Source organism: Marmota marmota, unplaced genomic scaffold, assembly GCF_001458135.2.
Source record: "Marmota marmota marmota unplaced genomic scaffold, marMar, whole genome shotgun sequence".
Taxonomy (NCBI): Eukaryota; Metazoa; Chordata; class Mammalia; order Rodentia; family Sciuridae; genus Marmota; species Marmota marmota.
Genome location: NW_026000093.1, coordinates 29 through 20,160, shown reverse-complemented (window position 1 = coordinate 20,160; position 20,132 = coordinate 29). Strand labels below are relative to the sequence as shown.

General features: G+C 32.9%; 1 non-coding gene across 1 annotated transcript; it reads left to right on the top strand.

Annotated features, from left to right (window-relative positions):
- The first annotated feature begins 3,779 nt into the window (after window positions 1-3,779).
- LOC125610600 lies at window positions 3,780-3,884 on the top strand. Its single transcript, XR_007340605.1, has one exon. It is a non-coding gene; the product is annotated as a U6 spliceosomal RNA (small nuclear RNA).
- The last annotated feature ends 16,248 nt before the right edge of the window (window positions 3,885-20,132 follow it).

The window sequence follows — 20,132 nt, the reverse complement described above, 5'->3', positions numbered from 1 at the left end:
TACTACCAAAAGCACTCTACAGATTTAATGCAATTCCCATCAAAATCCCAATGATGTTCTTCATAAAAATACAGCAGTCATGAAATTCTCTTGGAAAAATAAAAGGCCCAGAATACCTAAAAAATACTTAGTGAGATATACAAAGCAGGAAGCATCATAATTCCAGAACTTAAAGTATACTACAAAGCTATAGCAACAAAATCAAAATGGCATTGGCCCCAAAATAGAAGGTGACCCTCAAAGTGTACAAAATTAAAATGGCATTGACCAAAGGAAAAGAATAGAAAACACAAAAACAAACCCATATAAAAACAGTTACCTCATACTAGACAAAGGTGCCCAAAACACACACTGGTGGAAAGATAGACTTTTCTATAAATGGTGTTAGAAAAACTGGATATCCATATGTAATAAAATAAAAGTTAATCCCTATCTCTTATCCTTATCATAAAAATCAACTCTAAGTGGAGCAAAGACCTAGGAATTAGACCAGAAACCCTGCACCTACTAGAATAAAAGGGAGGCCCAACCTTTCAATGTATTGGCACAGGAACTGACTTCCTGAAGAAGACTCCTAAGCCACAAGAAATAAAATAAAAAATCAAATAATGGGATGGCATCAAACTAAAAATCTTCTTCCCTGAAAAAGAAGCAGTCACGAGTGTGAAGAGAGAACCTAGAGAATGGGAGAAAATTTTTGCTACCCACACCTCAGTTAGGGCATTGATTTTCAGGATATACAAAGAACTCAAGAAGCTTAACACACACACACACACACACACACACACAACTAACCCAATCAATAAATCATCAAAAAACAGATACTTTTCAAAATATGTAAAATCAATAAATATATGAAAAAATATTCAACATCTCTAGCAATTAGAGAAACACAAATCAAGACTACACTGAGATTTCACTCCAGTCAGAATGGCAGTTACCAAGTAATAATAAATTTTGGTGAGGATATGGGGAAAAGGGAACACTGTTACATTGCTCATGGGACTACAAATTGGTGTATCCACTCTAGAAAGTAGTATGGAGATTCCTCAAAAAAACTAGGAATAGAACTACCATTTAACCCAGCTATCCCACTCCTTGGTTTATACCACAAGGACTTAAAATCAGCATACTACAGTGACACAGCCACATCAGTGTTTATAGCAGCACAATTCACAATAGCTAAGTTGTGGAACCAACCTAGATACCCATTAACAGATGAATGAATAAAGAAATGTGATATATATACACAATAGAACATTACTCAGCTGAAAGAAAAATGATTTTATGACATTCCCAGTAAGTGGATAGATGTAGAGACTATCATGAAAAGTGAAATAAGCCAATCCCAGAACCAAACATTGAATGTTTTCTTTGAATTAGAAGCTAAACCATAATAAAGGTGTGAAGGGGAAGGATAGTTCAATATATTAGACAAGGGAAAAAAAGGAAGGGAAGGAATAGGAATAGGAAAGACAGTAGAATAAATTTAACACAATTTTCCTATGTACACATATGAAAATAACTAAATGAATCCCAACATTATGCCCACCCACAAGAATGGGGTCCTAATTAGAAAAAGATATATCTTATGATATATAATATATAGCTTGTGCTTCTATAATTTTATTAAAATAGTTTCTACAGTCCTGTATAACTAAGAAGAATCAATAATATAATTTTTTTTAAAAAGATACAGGAGTATCAATAATCATTAACAAAAATAACCCATTAAATTGATAATTACAACATATGAATATATTTGTAAATAATAAGATCACTACTCCTAATTCACATAGTTTGAATGCTTTGAAATTATTGTTCTCAAAAATATCTGTAATCTAACTCAGTGATATTCTCCAGTTCCATCTATTTAATGGCAAATGCCATAATTTCATTCTTCTTTTAGGCTTGCCACAGTCCGGCTGCAGCAAAATAACCAGGGGGTGATGAGCAACTTGTGTAGATTGATACAGCAGGAGTGGGAGCCATTTATTGTAGGACAGGAGGGGTATATATACATTCCACACAGCTTATCTTAATTAACATAAACTAGATACAGCAGTCAACCAATAAGGAATCTCCACACTTAATGGCTCAATGGCTTTACTTCACAAACCACTCCCTCTGCAAAATGCCAGGTGCCATCTTGACCTGTTTACAGACTCTAACATAGGCTGAGTAATAGTCTCATTTAATATAATTTTTAATCCATTCATTTTTTAATTTAATATAATTTTTAATCCACAATTTTTAATCCATTCATCTGTTGAAGGGCATTTAAGTTGGTTCCATAGTTTAGCTATTGTGAGTTGAGCTATTATAAATATTGGTGTGGCTGCATTATGTAATGTGCTGATTTTAATGAGAGGTAGAATAGCTGAGTCAAATGGTTGTTCCATTCCAAGTTTTCTGAGGAGTCTCCTTATGGCTTTCCATAGTGGTTGCACCAATTTGCATTCCCACTAGCAATGTGTGAGTGTACATTTCTCTCCACATCCTCCCTAACATTTATTGTTTGTATTCTTGATTTTTGCCATTCTCAGTGGAGTGAGATGAAATCTTAGTTTTGATTTGTATTTCTCTAATTGCTAATGGTTTAGGCATTCCTTATTGTACAGTGAAAATTAAAACATTAATGGACATCAAAAAACTCTAAATAAGTAGCAACAGAAGGAAAAATACACTTGATAAGCTTGAAATATTATATGTGGAACATTCAACAGTCAACAAAAAATACAACAGTATACGTATGATATCTAAACAGAAAAAAGTGTGTACTTATAGAATGTGGATCACTAAGAAAACTCAATCAATGTAATATAATTAAAATTTTAATATAAAGGAACATTGAAAATATATTTGGATTTACAAAAACAATATTTTTGCTCAAAAGATATTAAGAAACCCCAATGGCATTTACTTATTTACTCATTTACTCCTTTCTTTGTTTTTTGTTGGTAGGGATAAAACCCATGTCCTCATGCATTCTAAGCATAGCCTAATAGTGAGCTACATGCCCACCCTAAATGCTCTTCTTTTCTTAATACCCCACTTAAAAACAAAAGTACAAACAAAACAACAGCAAGAACAAAAACTACAGAAAAACATACTTAAAAACAAAACAACTAAAAAAAATAATCATTTTTAAATATTAGTTTTCCCCAATTTCCCCAAGAAAATACTTGTTACTGTAGATTATTGGATCAGCAGAATGATAGGTAAGAATAAGTGGAGGTTTTGCCACAAGATTTGATGGAGAGCCTGGTATTATGCTAACCTTTCTCATATAATTCCCCATAAAATTACATATATGTCAAGTTTTCCTAAGTGTTTGACATAGGCAGTGAAAGATGTGAACTCTGAGAAAAGAAAATCCATGAGAAAAAGTAGTATACCTGGGTCAGATCACTGGAGGGGAATGATTTTCCAAAACATTGCAGAAATTTGGAGTTCAAAAAGAATAATCAAAGATGGTGGATCAGAAAGAAACAAACTTAGTCATTCATCAAATCATGTTCAAACTGCTGAAATAAGCCAGAGAATATGCAAGACATTGTAGAAATGAGGATTGAGTTTTTTTTAAATATTTATTTTTTAGTTTTCGGCAGACACAACATCTTTGTTTGTATGTGGTGCTGAGGATCGAACCTGGGCTGCACGCATGCCAGGCGAGAGCGCTACCACTTGAGCCACATCCCCAGCCCGAGGATTGACTTTTAATTAGAAAAAATAGACACTGAAACACTATAACAGACCACCTTCCAAATGCTGTTAGGGTGCTCGATTAGGCAGCACATATACTAAAATTGGAACGATACAGAGAAGATTAGCATGGCCCCTGCGCAAATGCTGTTAGGAAAATAAACAAATTCTAATTATTCAAAAGGGATAAAATTTCTCTTTCAAACAAAGGTAAAATTAAGAGTTTTAGATAAATATATTTAGGAAATTTATTACCATGAATACTAGGCTACAAGATGTGATAAAAGTAGTTATTCAGAAACAAAGGAAACCATGCCAAATGGAAACACCGATAAATATATATAGCAGGAAAGGAAAGATGTTTTGAGTTGAAAATATATGAATATAAAAACAATTTTATTTATCTCATAATTCTTATATAGAACTGGCTCTTTAAAAGCAAACAAGTGCTAAGATGTAGGAATTTAAAACATTTGTAGAACGGATGTAAAAATGATACTATAAGGAACAGAATGCAAGTAAAAGAAGCTCATTGGATGGTGAAGTGTGTAGAGTGAAATAGAAAACATAAAAAAGGAAAAGTAGAAGAAAATAGTTCAAAATGGAAATATTAAGTTGGAGTTGAAAAGTGAGAAGTGAGAAACAGGAACTGGTTTGCATAAGTGTCAGCTGTGAAATGCAAACTGTGAATAATGAAATGTTAATCGAGCATACAAGCATATCTTCAGCTCTAGAGAAACTAAGTATAATAAAAATAAAAATTTTAAAATGAGTTCACCTTAAAAGCTAACATATATAAGAACACTCTCTAAAGTAGAAAACAATACCTGAATATTTGAAATAAATACATTATAATGGATTCTAAGAGTAGAACTTCGTAAAGATTGGTTTATATAATTCCTGATTGAAAATCAGCAAATCAAACACATGACTATAAATGTAGAGGATAATCATTAAAATGGAATATCTAGAAGTAAATTTCTTCATGGTAACAACAAAATAATTCAAAAAATGCCCAGTGAATGAACAACTTCCACAAATTAGTATAAAACAGAGAGAAATATAGGTAAATGATATGATAGCAATTTAAATACATGAATTATTTGATGAAAATCATTAATTAATTTGTTTCTGGAAACAAATGTGAAATGTGAAGTTGTATGGATAGGTGTCATGAATATATGCTTTTTCCTAATAATTAAAAAGAGTCAATCACAAACCTCATTTATTAGAAAATTTCAATGTGCTTAATTGAAAGCTGTTAAAATTTCAATAGACACATACAACAAAGGCATATTTTAGTTGAAAACTTCATTTATCAAAGTATTATAATATGAAACACTAAACATTTTTAGATGTCTTAAAGGAAAAGTGATTATAAAGAAACTCAGATATTTCACTTTATTTTAATACTTTGCCTACATGACTGCATAAGGATTTTATCCTAAAAAAAACCCTTTTCCTGTCAATGTTGCTGCAGTGATTATAAAATCACTTATTTTATGGATACCTAATGAATGTTTAGGGAATGAATCATTAAGCATACCTCATCAGGATGGTTGGACGTACCACCATGGTTTAACTTCTGCCTCACTTTCAAAATATCACAGTAGGAAGAAAACATTCTCTGCCTTTGTGAATCTCTCCGATAAGGTTGTGAAATCCCCTCCCACTCCAGACTGGGTTAACTTGGGCAAGTTACACAACATATTCTTTTTTACTTTATCTTTATCTTTGAATAATTCTGAGATTAAACCATGTAATCATGCTATGCACAAGATTGGCACATAGGTACTTTCCAGAATTATAATTCTGTTTTCTAAAATACCCAGGCTATATGTATCAAGTTTATAAGTAGTTTTTCTATATACAGTCTTCTTTTCAACCATATGTCCTTGTAGATACTGTTTTCCTTGGCCATGAAACTTACAAATTCTTGGATCATCATGAATTTCTATTGATTTTTAAAGATTCAGGTACTTTTATTAGATCTTCATTAATTTTCATTTTAAAACATTGCTTTGAAAATTATTTAATACACATTTAATTATTATTAGTTTAGCAAATAAATATATTTATTTACTAAATAAATAAAGTAACATTCTACATGTTTCTTCTTGATAGGGAAGGGAAATACTGATTCTTATTATATCTCCATACAAAAATGAATCACCATATACCTTGCATCTCCCTCCAGCCACAACACCCATTACCCATTTCATATCCTCGCCAAAGAACACAATTTATTTCCATTGCTGCATGACCCAGTCCTTACTTACAACCTCCATTCCTATAACTTTTCTCACAGCCTCTGTCATCAATCATCTTCATTGTTATTAATGGCCTTCATAGTGGTTGCCAAAACTATAAAAAAATTCTCAGTCTTAAACCTCTCAACAGTATTTGTCATAGTTGGCAATTCCCTTTAATAATGTCCACTGTACTTTTGGATGCACTAATATCTCTTGTTTCCTGCTATCCAGTGGCTGCCACTTATTCTAAATGCTTCATCCACTTCATCTCCATGTAAGTGTCTGAGTGCCTCCATACTGCTCCTTGCTAACTACAATGCCTCTTCAGCAAATGTCAGAGTACTTTATCTTGAGGTACCATCTATGTTGTGAAGAAACCCGAAATTCAAACCTCTAGAATTTTTCTAGAGCCAACTCAGTACATCCACTTGGTTATTTAAAAGGACTTTCACATGTAATATAGGCAAAACTTTAATTTAAACTTGACCCTACGCCACAGCCATTTCTTTCATCAAGTTCTTCAAGTTTAAATCATTCTATGTATCTCCCACCATGTATTTTGTACACCAGCAATTCCTGTTGGCTTTTTTTTTTTTGAAAGCTTTTTCCAATTCTGAATACATCTTCCTTCCTCTCCTAACAAAGTCCTAATATAAGTCCTTAGTTTCTCTACTTCTAAAATATTTAATCAGGTTTCTATTAAGTTTCTCTGTATTTATTTGTATACTCTCTCCTCTTTTTCAATATTATAGCCAGAGATATTTAAAAATCCAAAACATCTCAAGCTCCTATCTACAATTGACTCTCCAATGGCTTTCCTCCAGAGTTAGAATAAAATTTATGATCAACTCTAAGACCTACCAAAAATTATAGCCCATAATTCTTCACTTAAAATATGCATTTTGAAATTACAGCAGGACTTCTCAAAGGGTACAGAGGCTGAGGAAATTTTCATATGATACACTGACGACCCCCAACTTCTCTTTGTTCTCTTTCCTGTGATTATTTGCCTGACAAACATTGCCAGAATGGTTCTTTGTTTTTGCCACCATGGTTACAATCTTCCTTTCACTTTACAAAGAATGTCCTGCCACCACCACTTGAAAAAGAGATTTGCTCAAGGGTTTCACAAACTTCTGCTGTATTATTCTAGAGGACTTGTGAATGAAGACCCCTTCATCAAGTATTGTGCTTGGGTTCTTTTTTCCTGGTATCCCTAACACATACATACTTACGTGCTTTTTTTTGAAAGCCTTTTCCAATTCTGAATACAAATTTCTCTCTCTCTCTCTCTCTCTCTCTCTCTCTCAGTGATTTTATGTATATATAAAAAATCTATATCCCATATGTATGGAACCCATAACTATATTTAAAATTAGATGTCCATATACTTACAGTTATAGTAACTGATAGGTGATACAATGGCATTGGAATTTTCAATGTTCTGTTGTATGTTAGAATGATCTGATTTCAAATAGATCGTAACATCATTACTTTACCATAAGTTTGCCTCTTTAATCTATTAACCATTTTCAAACAATGTACACTCCTTACGGAATATTTTAAGAGTAAAATAGCTAAATTCATAGGTAAATAATATTTAGTGTAACAGCCCATTGTTTTCATTCAGGCAAAAACTTGTGAGAAGTGTGGTAGATATAGAGCTTCAATAAAGGGATGCTGCCAGCTGTGGGGAGGGAGCAGCTGAGGTACATCCTGAAAGAAATATCAGCTGGAGGTTGTTTGTCTCCCTCCCTCCCCACAGAATCTGCTTCTGGAGATTTTAAACAGTAAGAGGTTGTATAGGAGTGGCCTGAGAAAGCAGATAAGAAATAAGAATTTGGAGTTACATTACTCACTGTTCAGATTAAATGAGGACTCCATCACTAATAATAGGTAAAATAAAGACTTTTTGCTGAGACTTCAATGATTAAAAGTCTATCAATGGTGAATTGGAGTCTTGTCCACTTGATATATATGCTAATGTATATGTAGTATCAGAACTTTGAGATGTAAGGAGAAAAGAGCAGGTACAACTTCTCCAGAATTGAGTTCTTATTGAAAATTATCTTTATCAAATGGATAATGAACAGCTAAGGGGAGTATTAGAAGACTGAAGATCAGTTGTGAAATCCTGAAGCCCTCTTTGCCAACATACAAAGGAACTCTCATTTTAGACTTTGGATGGTGGAGAAAATGAGTACTAAGCCTAGCAGTTAAATGTCATATTGCCTGACATTAAAAGGAACAAACAACAACAACAACAAAAACAGTTAACCCAAGTAGATGCAATGTATCCTGATTGGGAACATGTGGATTTTGACTTTCATATTGTCCTGAATTTCTCTGAGCTACATTTATCAAGAGCTACCACTCCCAAGAGACAAGGGCAGAATTGGTAGTACCTTTGTAGATGTAAAATTTCTAGGGGAAGTAAGTCCAATTGCATATCTGTTTGAATCACAATAAGATCCCTGAAGAATCAGATGGATCCTGGTGGATAATTGCACACTATGTCAAACTCAACAAGAAGCTACCATGCGTGAGATTCTTTTTTTGGTACTGAAGTATATTGATATTTGTAAGATGTGTGGTATGAACTCTTTGATTTGACAAATGCATTGTGTTATATCCCAAGTATTTAAAAAATCAGAAATAGTTTGTATTATTTTATAATCAACCAAAACATATCTTTATTATTTCACCTTTAGTTATGTTAATTCCCTTGTGCTCCATAAAAGTATATACTGAAGATATCTGAACTATCTTTTCTCATGGAACATCACCTTGATTTATTATCATGATGAGATAATTTTTGATATGGCTTAGTGAACAAAAGGTGGCTATTACAGAGTGGTTTTAGTCAGACACATGTGTTCCAAAAGGTGGGAGATTAAACCTATACAAATTAAGAAGGTTACTACTATCCAAGTTTTGGTGTTTAGTTGTCGAGTTGTCTAGTATATGCCAGGACATCTTCAAAGCAGAAGATGAATATTTTAATTTGAACTTTGTACCATAAAAAAATCAAAATGTCTCATTGATCTCTTTGGGTTCTGGAGAGACTATATTCTACCCCTAAGTATAATTGCCTAGACCATATATTACCTGATGCAAACAATTCCTACTTTTGAATGTGGCCTAGAGTAGGAATTTCTCTTGCAGCAAGGCAATGTTTCAGACCCTTAGTTTTCTTTGGTACTTAGGATCTGGCAGATCCTATAATGTTAGATGTATCTGCTACATACCCTTTGTGGAAAGGCTCATTGGGAGAGTCACAACACAAGACCTCGGTGTGCTGGAGTAAGATATGCCATTAACTAAATAGAATTATAAGATTTCTGAAAATCAACCAACTCCTGATGTGCTAACTAGCCCTCACAGAAGATGAGTGTCTGACTGAAGAGAAGCAACTATGCAGCTAACACTGTCCATTATGAGTAAAGCTCCCAACACACATCAAATCATAACATGCACAGGATCAGCAATGATCAAATATAAAACAGATGAGGTAATCCCATCACCCAGAACAGGCAGAATCAGTCATGAGCAAAAGACCCAGATTCTTATAGTGTCTACCACAGTTGTGCCAGTGCCTCTTCTTCAGTTTAAGGAGGAAGAGAATTCCATGCCTATTTCCTGGATGGTGAGCTTATTGTTTCAGTGTAAGTAAAAAAAATGGATAGTAGCTGCCTTACTGTGTCGGCCTTACTGTAATTGCCTTACGTAAGTCTCATATAGGTGGCCTTAAGGGAAAAAAAGTGAGCATTTGTCCCACTGGACAAATTTCAAGAAGAATTATGTAAAAATAGAAGGAGACTTGTGAAGAAAAGTGAGTGGCCAGTCTGTAGTTCAAATCCCTAGGCAATTGAAAAATTAATGTTGAGAAGCTCTGGGTAGACTGAGGAAGATGGTCATATGGAGTAGGCATAGAGTTTGAATGATTGTACTATCTGCTAACCAGAGAGTACTTACCAAAGAAAATTCAGTAAACAACTAAGTAGGCAAAGTGAAATAGTAGGCTGGTATCAGTTAGCCATAGCAACCCACCATTCAATGCTGGCATAACTGGCATAAGAGCTAAGTGGCTTAAGTGACACATGTGGAGGTAATGCATATATCCCAACATGATGGACTAATGCTTACCAAGAATTATCTAGCATCACTGATTGTGTGACCTACCAGCATAAAGACTAACTCTCCATCTGTTATGTAATAATTTCCCCAGGAGACAAGTTGGATATTTGAGGATAATATGACTTTATTAGGCTTCTTCCATTTTTTTTGGAAGACTAAGTATTTTGGTCTCAAATAAATGCAAATTAGATCTGTAAGTGTGGAGGGAAGTTTGACGAATGTTTGCTAAAATTCTAAGTATCAAACATAGGACCAACTCTTTATTATTTTCCTTTAAAAACACAATGCTTTATTTTAACTAGAAAAAATTCCCTATATATTTTAAAAATATAATCACTAAACAGTTTCCTCATTAAAAATAAAAGTAAAAAAAGAAAAAGGACAACCCTATTTTCTCTTCAGAAAGTAAGAATTATCCATCTAATTTTATAGTAAAAATTAGTTTAATGGAACAATTCTCATTATGTGTTCCCTTTGGGTATTGCAAGTAAAATTTTAGAAGCAGTTTGTTTTGATAATTGTGGCATAAATTGGGTCTCTGTTTCAGTATAAAGGAATAAAACATGAATAAATCAGGCATTTGTGTATAAATTCCCTGTTCTTTCACTGAGGGGAACTAAATATTTGCAGAATTACAACAGAAGTATAATAAAAGCAATGTAAATAGTTGTTGAAGGGAAACTGAATGAGGAGATAATGAGACTCTGTTGAGAATAACAGAACTGAATGAAATTATACCACAGTACTAAAACTGCCCTTTATGTCAAAGAGTTCATGCAAATTTCTTAAGCAGAGCTAAATATAAAAAAAAATTGATATGGACTACGTTAGTTAAGTACTAAGGGAAACAGTAAGAAAGAGAAACATGATTTTTACTTGGATTAATTAGGTGAGAATTTCAAGAGATGATTATTTTATAGAGCAGTTTTGCAGCAGAACAAAGGAAAAAAATGATGGAGAGTTAAAAAGCAAAATGAGTTGTTTTTATAGTCCCTTGAAGCAAGAGCAAAGAAGCTAAAACCTCAGTATTGAAGCCAGTATAGCAATGTTAAGTAATACTGAAATAACAATGTCAAAAAATACTGGAAACAGATATAATTTTCTTACCTCACACAAAATCAGTACCAAGAACAAGGCAATCATGGCTTTATTTTTTGTTAATATTTGCTGTACTAAAATAAAATAATCAACCACCTAAACTAGCTTATTTATCAAATCTCACTGAGATTTCCTCAAGACCAAAGCTGAGCTGAACCCACCATTCCAGTTATTGCATCCTGAATATCTAATCCCACAAATTCTTTCTCACAAATTCTACCATAAAATAAAGCACAGTCTTAGGCTTGAAACACTGAGATAATCATCTGCTGTGCATTTAGAGGTTTAATAAACCTGGTTTTCCTTGGTCAACAGAATTTTGTTGGTCGTATAGGGAATGGATAGTTGATAATGCTAAGGCTGGGTAAACTACCTTGTTAATCACATTGTTAAACAACCCACTCTATTACGAAAACAAACAAACAATAACAATAACAAAACAAATAATTTTCATCTAATCTTTCAGGCTGCCCAATAGTTTATTAAGATGCAAAAAGTTACTTGAGGCTACAAATAATTTTTAAAAATTGTGCTTATATCATCTCTGAGAATGAGAAAAATTAATATAAAAGGGAATGAAGAAAGAATATGAAAACAATGAAAAGAAAAACAAAATACCTTATAGATAACCTGGTAATATTTTGAAAGTCATCTAAGATTACCATATTTTTTGTATTTCAAGTGATAGGAAACAGACAAACCATAAGCAGCAGGAAATGAGGCTAAAAGAATGATTCTGTAAACTGGACTAACTCTGCTCACACTCACATGCTTTCATTGCTTTAAAAAAATCAATATTCCTGTAGCCCTGGTTAGCTTAAATCAACAGGATATGTTGAACAGCACATCACCTGCAGGAGAAATGCAGGCTTGAAATGCCAGTAAAAACAGCACAAGTTACCCTGAAAGTGGGGAGGCTGAGATTTTGTGACCTTTACTCAAACTATATTACAGAACCCAGGGACACCATGATAATTCCCTCTAACCATAATATCTGTAACAACAGGTTACAATTAAACCAGTCTGCTGAGGCCAAAGTGACCTAGAGTTGTCATGCTCAGTAGGGACTGGATGATAGGATGTCATCCTGCTGCAGTCAGTAGACAAGAAGTAGACCTCAGTGAGACGCTGGTAAAACTGGAGGGTAGGAGAAAAATGCTGCCTTTCTCTTGTTTGAGAGACCTACTTCCTCTTTTGAGAGTTTCTTCATTTGTCCTTTCTAATAAATTGAGCAACATGCCTGAAATATTTCTGGAATGATTGCAAGAACCAGTAAAAAAGGACTGTTCTGGCTGCTTTGGCTTCATGCAGCATCCTTTACCCTATGGACAGTAGTACTTTAATAAGCAAAGATATATAAAGTAATATTTAAAAAGACAACCCATTTTAACTTTTACATTTTGCAATGATAGACATCCATTTTCACTGCTATAATGAAGTGTTTATTTAAGGCAGACTTTCTAAAGAAAAGAATATTTAGGTCACAATTTTGGGTGCTAAAAGTCCAAAAAGCATTGTGCCAATACTAGCAAGACCCCTGCCCCCTTGGCAGGATCATCTCATGGCTGATAGCTGTGGCAGGAACATGTGAGGAAGGAAGAGATACGATTTCCCAATGAAAAGCTAGAGAGAATTTGGTGTCCCCAAACCCCCTCCAAGGACATCCTCTCAAAGGACCTGCCATAAGTCCCCACATCTGAAAGGTTCCAGCCCCTCACCCTGAGAAAAGTCTTCCAACACACAGACCTTCTGGGGTACAAACTCAAATCATTACCAAACCATAGGAATAGTCGAGGAGACTCTAAGAGGAAATGACATTTAGTATGATTAAAAAGAGCCAATCACTGAGTAGCATTCTGTACTATTTACAGCTATTGCTTATAGTTACGGAAGTTTTAATTAGTGTTACATTTTGCATCATAATATATGAGGAAATAAACACCTCAATTAGAAAGAACTAGTATTAAAATATTAATGATAGCTGCCTAATTTGATTCACAATATAAGTATATTAATTTTTATATTTTTACATTATAAATTTGCTAATTTTTATTTTTTCAGACATGAAGAATATGTTTGGTATGGCAATTTATTCTATATTTAATGTAGCACAAAGAACAGTAGCCAAAACCAGCTAAGTTCTAGCACAAAGCAAGAAACAAAGTGGAGGAATGAAACCTCTACTCGGGCAGGCATTTTTCTATGGCTAGTTTTCTACTTGGCCACTCCATATTAAAGGCACCCAGAAATTCTCTTTGTGTCTGCTTCTGTCCATAAGCATTCATGATTTTGTTGTTCTACCAACTGACTTGCCTTAATTCAAATTCCTGTGTTCAAAACTTCTGAGTTATTAATTTAGGTAATTTCTTGGAAAAATGCTGTCAGAACTCACAAACTTTTATTGAGACTATAGATGGTCAATTTGTTCACTTGTTGTCTAAACTACTGTTCAGGATATTGAAGAAAAAAAAGGTAGGGGGAGGAGAGTTGGTCCTAAAGATCAAATTATGGAAGCAAATAAACACTTCACATTGTTTCTTTCATCNCCAGACATAAAGAACCTGCAGAGACAAAGAGACCAAAACTAACAAAAAACATGAAGCATCCTGAATTTAGAGAGAAAATAGGAACTTTTTCCTGGGGATGTTTGCTGAAATATAGTGATTTCAAATTTCTGTATTATGGTCACACAGTTTAAAGGTCAGAACCCATGAAAGCTAGGTTAACTTGCATAAAAGACTAATAGGAGACAGATATGATTAACACCACAAAAACCCACAAGTACATTATAAGATAAGCTAGAAATAAACTCCACACAAAGATGGAAAATGTAATTCCTCTGAGAACCCAGTGTAAAAGACTGCTTCTTTGTATCCATTTTATCCATTTCAGAATGTCTCCACTTTGAAAAAAGTTTTTGAGTGATCATAAGGCAATAGAAAATATGCAAGAAGTTGATATAAATGTGTTCTTGACAAAACAGTTTTAATCCAGGACTCAAACAATTTGCAGAGATATCATCATTCAAATGAACTTAAATAAAAAGATGTTTTGAACCAGGGAAAAGAACATAGAGTAATGTGAGATCCATCAATGTGACCATCCAGTGTCTTTTGGTCTAGTAAAGATGGAAGAACACTGAAAGAAAAAGTCTGAAGATATGAGTAAATTTTAAATAGATCAATTCTCTCAAGGAATTGAAACCTGGTTCAAAGGGTGATCTAGCACTGCTACTGTCTAACCCTCAGGTGACTTATATATGCTAATATAAATATTTTCTGGAGGAATAGAATACCGTCTAGATATTATGCCTTTTTCCTTTGTTGTATACACAGTCTATTTTGAGGAGGAGGCAAAAGTATAGTTTTGTGGTCTCATGATGAGATGTAGATTCTGTACTTGCCTTGTATCATTATGTAAATCTGCATACAAGATGATTAGATTAAAATCTAATTATGCCTAATGAGTTAGGTAACAGTCTTAAACTTCAGACTAGGCTGACCTGCTGCAGTTTTTATAGCAGATAAAACACAGGTGGAGCTAGAACTAGTGTGGAAGACAGAGATGAAAAAATATTCAGAACACAGAAGTTGGAGAAAAGAAATAGATGATAGAAAATAAAAATGAGATGTGAGATACAAGAGGGCCTAATATTTATTTAAATATATTTTCAAATTAAGTAAAGAGAAAAAGAGTGTTATGACTTTATTCTTCCAGTTGAACAGTGACCACATGGTGTTCATCTTAATGTTAAAATTTAAAATGTATCGCTTATTCATATTAAATAGCCATTTAATATCTAAAACTATAAATAAAATTTATGACTCCTTTTCCCTGGTAAATTATGAAACCTAGAGTACAAGTTCTGAAAATTTAAAATATTTTGTATTATAATTTTATGAATTTATAACCTCTCCACTAAAAAAAAAAATCACAATTCTGCTCTTCCAATATTTTTTAATATAACTTAGGGGATTCATGTTCTAAATACCTAATGAAGTACAGCATAAAAGTAACAGCGTGTTTGAATATATATATATATATATATATATATATATATACACACACATTATTATATATATTATATATATAATAATGAACATAAGAGTAACTGCGTGTTTAAATATATACACACATTAATATATATATAATATATAAAATATGTGTTCTAATATGTATATGTGTTAGAGAAAGTAAAAATTGAAGATGAGACTTCATCAACATTACAGGCTTTTGATGGATTAGTTCTGGAAGATTGCATAGTACTTACCTGTATATAAAGTGGAAAAACTCTTTTCACTTAGTACACAGACTAAATTTGTACTTAATCATAAATTACATCAAATATATTAACAAAAATGGTTAAAATATGTAGATATATAAGTATTTCCAAAACCAGAAAAAATATATGATTAATATAATTAAGTCTATTTGCATATTTGACAAAGTTGCAATATTACTAATAGTATATGTTAAAAATCACTTTATTCTGTATAGTTTTTTGTTTTTTTATTATTAGTTGTTCAAAACATTACAAAGCTCTTGACATATCATATTTCATACATTTGATTCAAGCAGATTTTGAACTCCCATTTTTACCCTGTATACATATTGCAGAATCACATTGGTTACACATCCACTTTTTTACATACTGCCATACTAGTGTATGTTGTATTCTGCTGCCTTTCCTATCCTCTACTATCCCCCCTCCCCTCCTCTCCCCTCCCCTCCCATCTTCTGGCTCTACCCCATCTATTTTACAATCTAAAATGTATCTCTTTCCAATAATGCTTTAGTACTTTAAAACACTATTTCCCTGGAGCTACTAATCACATCTACATTAAGTCAGGAAAGGAAGCTACTTGGAATTTCCATTTCACATGAAGATTCATTAGTATTATTCTAACATGCATTTAATTGATATTCTCTAAATATTATTGTAAAGGTAAGGGGATGTCTGTATGATCAGCAATCATATATGCACTATTGTCAGCTACACCAAATGCCCTAGACATTAAATAAATGTAACAAAAGTTAGAATTACTTTCTGTATCATGAAACTAAATTAATTAGTATAAAACTCATTTATTTTATTCATCAATATAATTAAAGACATGCCATCCCGTATAGTTCTTTGTCTCCTCAGTGATGAACTTGTGTTACATATCCTCTCGCAATTTTAACTTAGTGAGAATCATTGTATATAGGAAAGTAAAACAGAATTGCACAATTATATATACTTGTGATCATAAAAATGAAAAGGTAGATGGGCATAGCACACCTGTGATCCCAGCAACTTGGGAGGCTGAGACAGGAGAATTTTAAGTTCAAAGCCAGCCTCAGCAACAGGGAGGCACTAAACAATTCAGTGAGATCCTGTCTCTAAATAAAATACAAAAATAGGGCTGGGGATGTGGCTCAGTGGTCAAGCACCCCTGAGTTCAATCCCCTAGTACCAAAAAAAGAAAAGAAAAAAAGAAAAGATATTTTATAAATTAAATTTTGAGCATACTTTTGTTGAATTAACAGCATACTGAAGATTTGTTAATCAATTAGATTTTGTGCAAAGTTCAAATTTACACTTTATTTACATAAAAATTTCTCTAATAATAAGTATTTGCTATTTTCTTCTTTAAAATTGTTTTGTATATATGTCTATCCCACTAAAATGTCAAAGTCAGGACTGGATCATTTCTGGCTTGTTCCTTAGTACTAGATTGTCATTTTTCACATAGTACCAGTCAAAGTTATCACAGAAGAACACTTTTATAATTTGTCAATTTGCAATTTGGCCAGGTGGTTATTGGTCTTTGGAGAAATCATATACTTTGAAAAAGAGAATGATATATTTTTAAATTTTAGTCAGAGTTTAGATAATTATATTTCATTTATCTTCTAATGAGACAGTTTTCCTGGGAAGAATTTTATGACACTCTGGGAATATTTTCAATTATGTTGTTGTAGTAGGTGTTAAAGTTTATAGACAGTGGAGTCACCTGTCCCCTTGACCCAAAGCCTTACTTTTGACCAAAGGTCACTTCCTCCTGGAAGTCTCACTGTCTTGCTCTCTGAAGCTGAGGACAGGAGGGTATCCATTAAACCTATTGCTAAGTAAGGGAGAGTTTAAACAAAGAATAATATTATAAAATCACTAAAATATATCAAATGGAGACTAATGTTTGTTTGGAATAAAGGAGCAGAGTTTTTATAAGTTATTCTTGACATGTAGTTTATTTAACAGCAATTAATCTCTGATTCAGATTATTTAATTAAGCCAGGCATAGGGCACAAGCCTATGATCCCAGTAACTCAGAATGTTGAAATAGGAGAGTTACAAGTTTTGGCAACTTAACAAGACCCTGTCTTGAAATAAAAATGATAAGGGTTAGGGATATAGTTTAGTGATTATACCCAGTACCAAGAAAAAAAAGCACAAAACAAAACATTATTTAATTGAAACTTATTATTTGATCTGCTATGCTAAATCTATATGTTTACTGTAATTTCAATGCAGTGTGGAATTTGTTAAATATATATTTTAAAAATTAAATTATTGCCAGATTCCCTAACAATGTGAGTTCTAGCAAGACATAAAACAAATAAAGAGAATAATTGAAGACTTAATTACCACCCTATCAGCCATTATATGAAGTTTAAATAGATTAAACTCTGCAATTAAGACAGAAATTGGCAGAATGAGTAATATTGTTCAACAATACAGTGTCTACAAGAAGCACAGATTAGATTTAAAGATACACATAGGTTGAAAGAAACAAGAAGCAAAATATACGATGCAAAATATAAAAACAGATGGAATGCATAAATTAATGTTAGTTGAAATAGACTCAAAGACAATGTTTTTCTTTTTTTTCTGTTTTTTGTTTGTTGTTTGTTTTGGTACCAATGATTGAATCCAGGGGTGCTTAACCACTTAGACACATCCCCACCCCTTTTTATTTTTTATTTTGAGACAGGGTCTCACTAAATTGCTTAGGGCCTTGGTAAGTTGCTGATGAAGGACAATGTTTTCAACAGAGGTAATGATATTTTATCATAATAAAAATATCAGTCCTTCAAGAGCATAATTTAACTACAACCATATACATATTAAAAACAAAGTCTCAAACATATATGAAGGAAGATTGACAAAATTGAAGGGAAAAACAGGCAAATCCAGTGTAGTAATTAAAAACTTCATTATCCTACTTCCATTAATAGATAGAACAAATAAACACATCAGCAAGGCAATAGGAGAATTTAACAACAGTATAAACTAACTCTACCTAGTGGACATCTGTAGAGCATCCCAACCAACAACACCAGAATACACATTACATTCAAGTACACATGGAATATCCTCCAGAATACTAGTAAACCATAAAAATAAAATAAAATGCATCCACTTTAAAAGGAAAATTCACAAGAATTGTATTGACAGATTGTATAATTTTGTATTTGTAAAAACCCCGAGGAGTTCTAAAAATCTTTTAGAGTTAATATGAATTCAGCAAAGTTTCAGAATATCAGATGGACATGAAAAATTCAACTATATTTTTATATGAAGGAAATGAACAATCTGAAAATGAAAAGAAAAAGATCTCCATTTGCAATGATCTTCAAAAGGACATTTAGGAATATAGTTAACCAAATAAATATGACTTATATCTACAGAATTTGTTATAAGAAATGAAAAAATAATGCTGGATACAACATGGGGGTACAGCTATCTTTTCTAAATACTAATTTTGTTTCCCTCAAATTTCCCTCAGAATGTGGCATTGCAGGATCATACAGAAGTTCTCTTTTTTAATGTCATACAGTTTTCCATATTGGTGGTATTGTATTATATTCACATCAAAAACGCATAAGGATTCCCTTTTCTTCATACTCTCACCAATCTTTGTTATCTAATTCCTTTTCTAGTAAGTTTGAGGTTATATGTTTTGGGGGTTTTAATTTGACTTTATCAGATATTTATGCCTGTTGGCCATTTGTATGTCTTCTTTTAATAAAGGTTTAGTTCCTTCGACCATTTTTAAGTGCTTTATTTGTTTTTCTGCTTTTGAGTTGTTGTTTGAGTTCCTTATACATTTTGTATGCTAGTTATGTATTATACGTAAGGCTTGCAAATGCTTTCTCCCATAACATAGGTTATCTCTTCATTCTGTTATTTATTTTGTAGTGCAGAAGCTTATTAGTTTGATGCAATTCTTTCAAAATTACCTATGCATACAACTATTTCTATCTGGTTTTAAACAGTACAAATATAAATAACCTAATTAAGAAGGGAAAATTTTCTGGATAGATCTTTTCTCACAGAAGATATACAAATGGCCAATGTGCACACAAAATGCAGGGCAATCTCATTAGCATTAATTGAAATAAAAATCAAACCACAGTGAGACACCACTTCACATTACCTGGGGGTGGGTATTCTATAGAAAAAGAAAATAGCAAGAGCTGATGGGTGCAAGCTGGCACCCAGGTTTGTGAGTCTGAATTGTTGAGGAGTTGTGGGAGTTTCTGCCTTTGGATGCTGTTTTCACTGTTAGCTTACAGTTACACTTTGGTGGGCTCTTTCCAACACATTCTTTCACTATGGATTTTGTCCTTTATGTATTACAGATGTGTTGGGAATTAGTAATTCAAATTATTTCTGGAGCTTTAATGAGTAAACCTCCAATCCTACTCCAATCTTAGTCCTTTAAATCAACTAGACCTGCTCAGGTATTGATGATTTTAAATCAAACCTGATTTTGCCTTCTATTCTGTTTATTTAACTGAGCTACATTATCCATCTTCAACCCTAGAGCTAAGTCATTTTCTCTAACAGAGCATCCCAGTTACCTCTGGCCAGCTTCACATAGTGTCATCTTACAAGATCTCAGGGCCAGGCCTCCTTGAGTATGCAAAAGAACACATTATTTGCCATATATTATT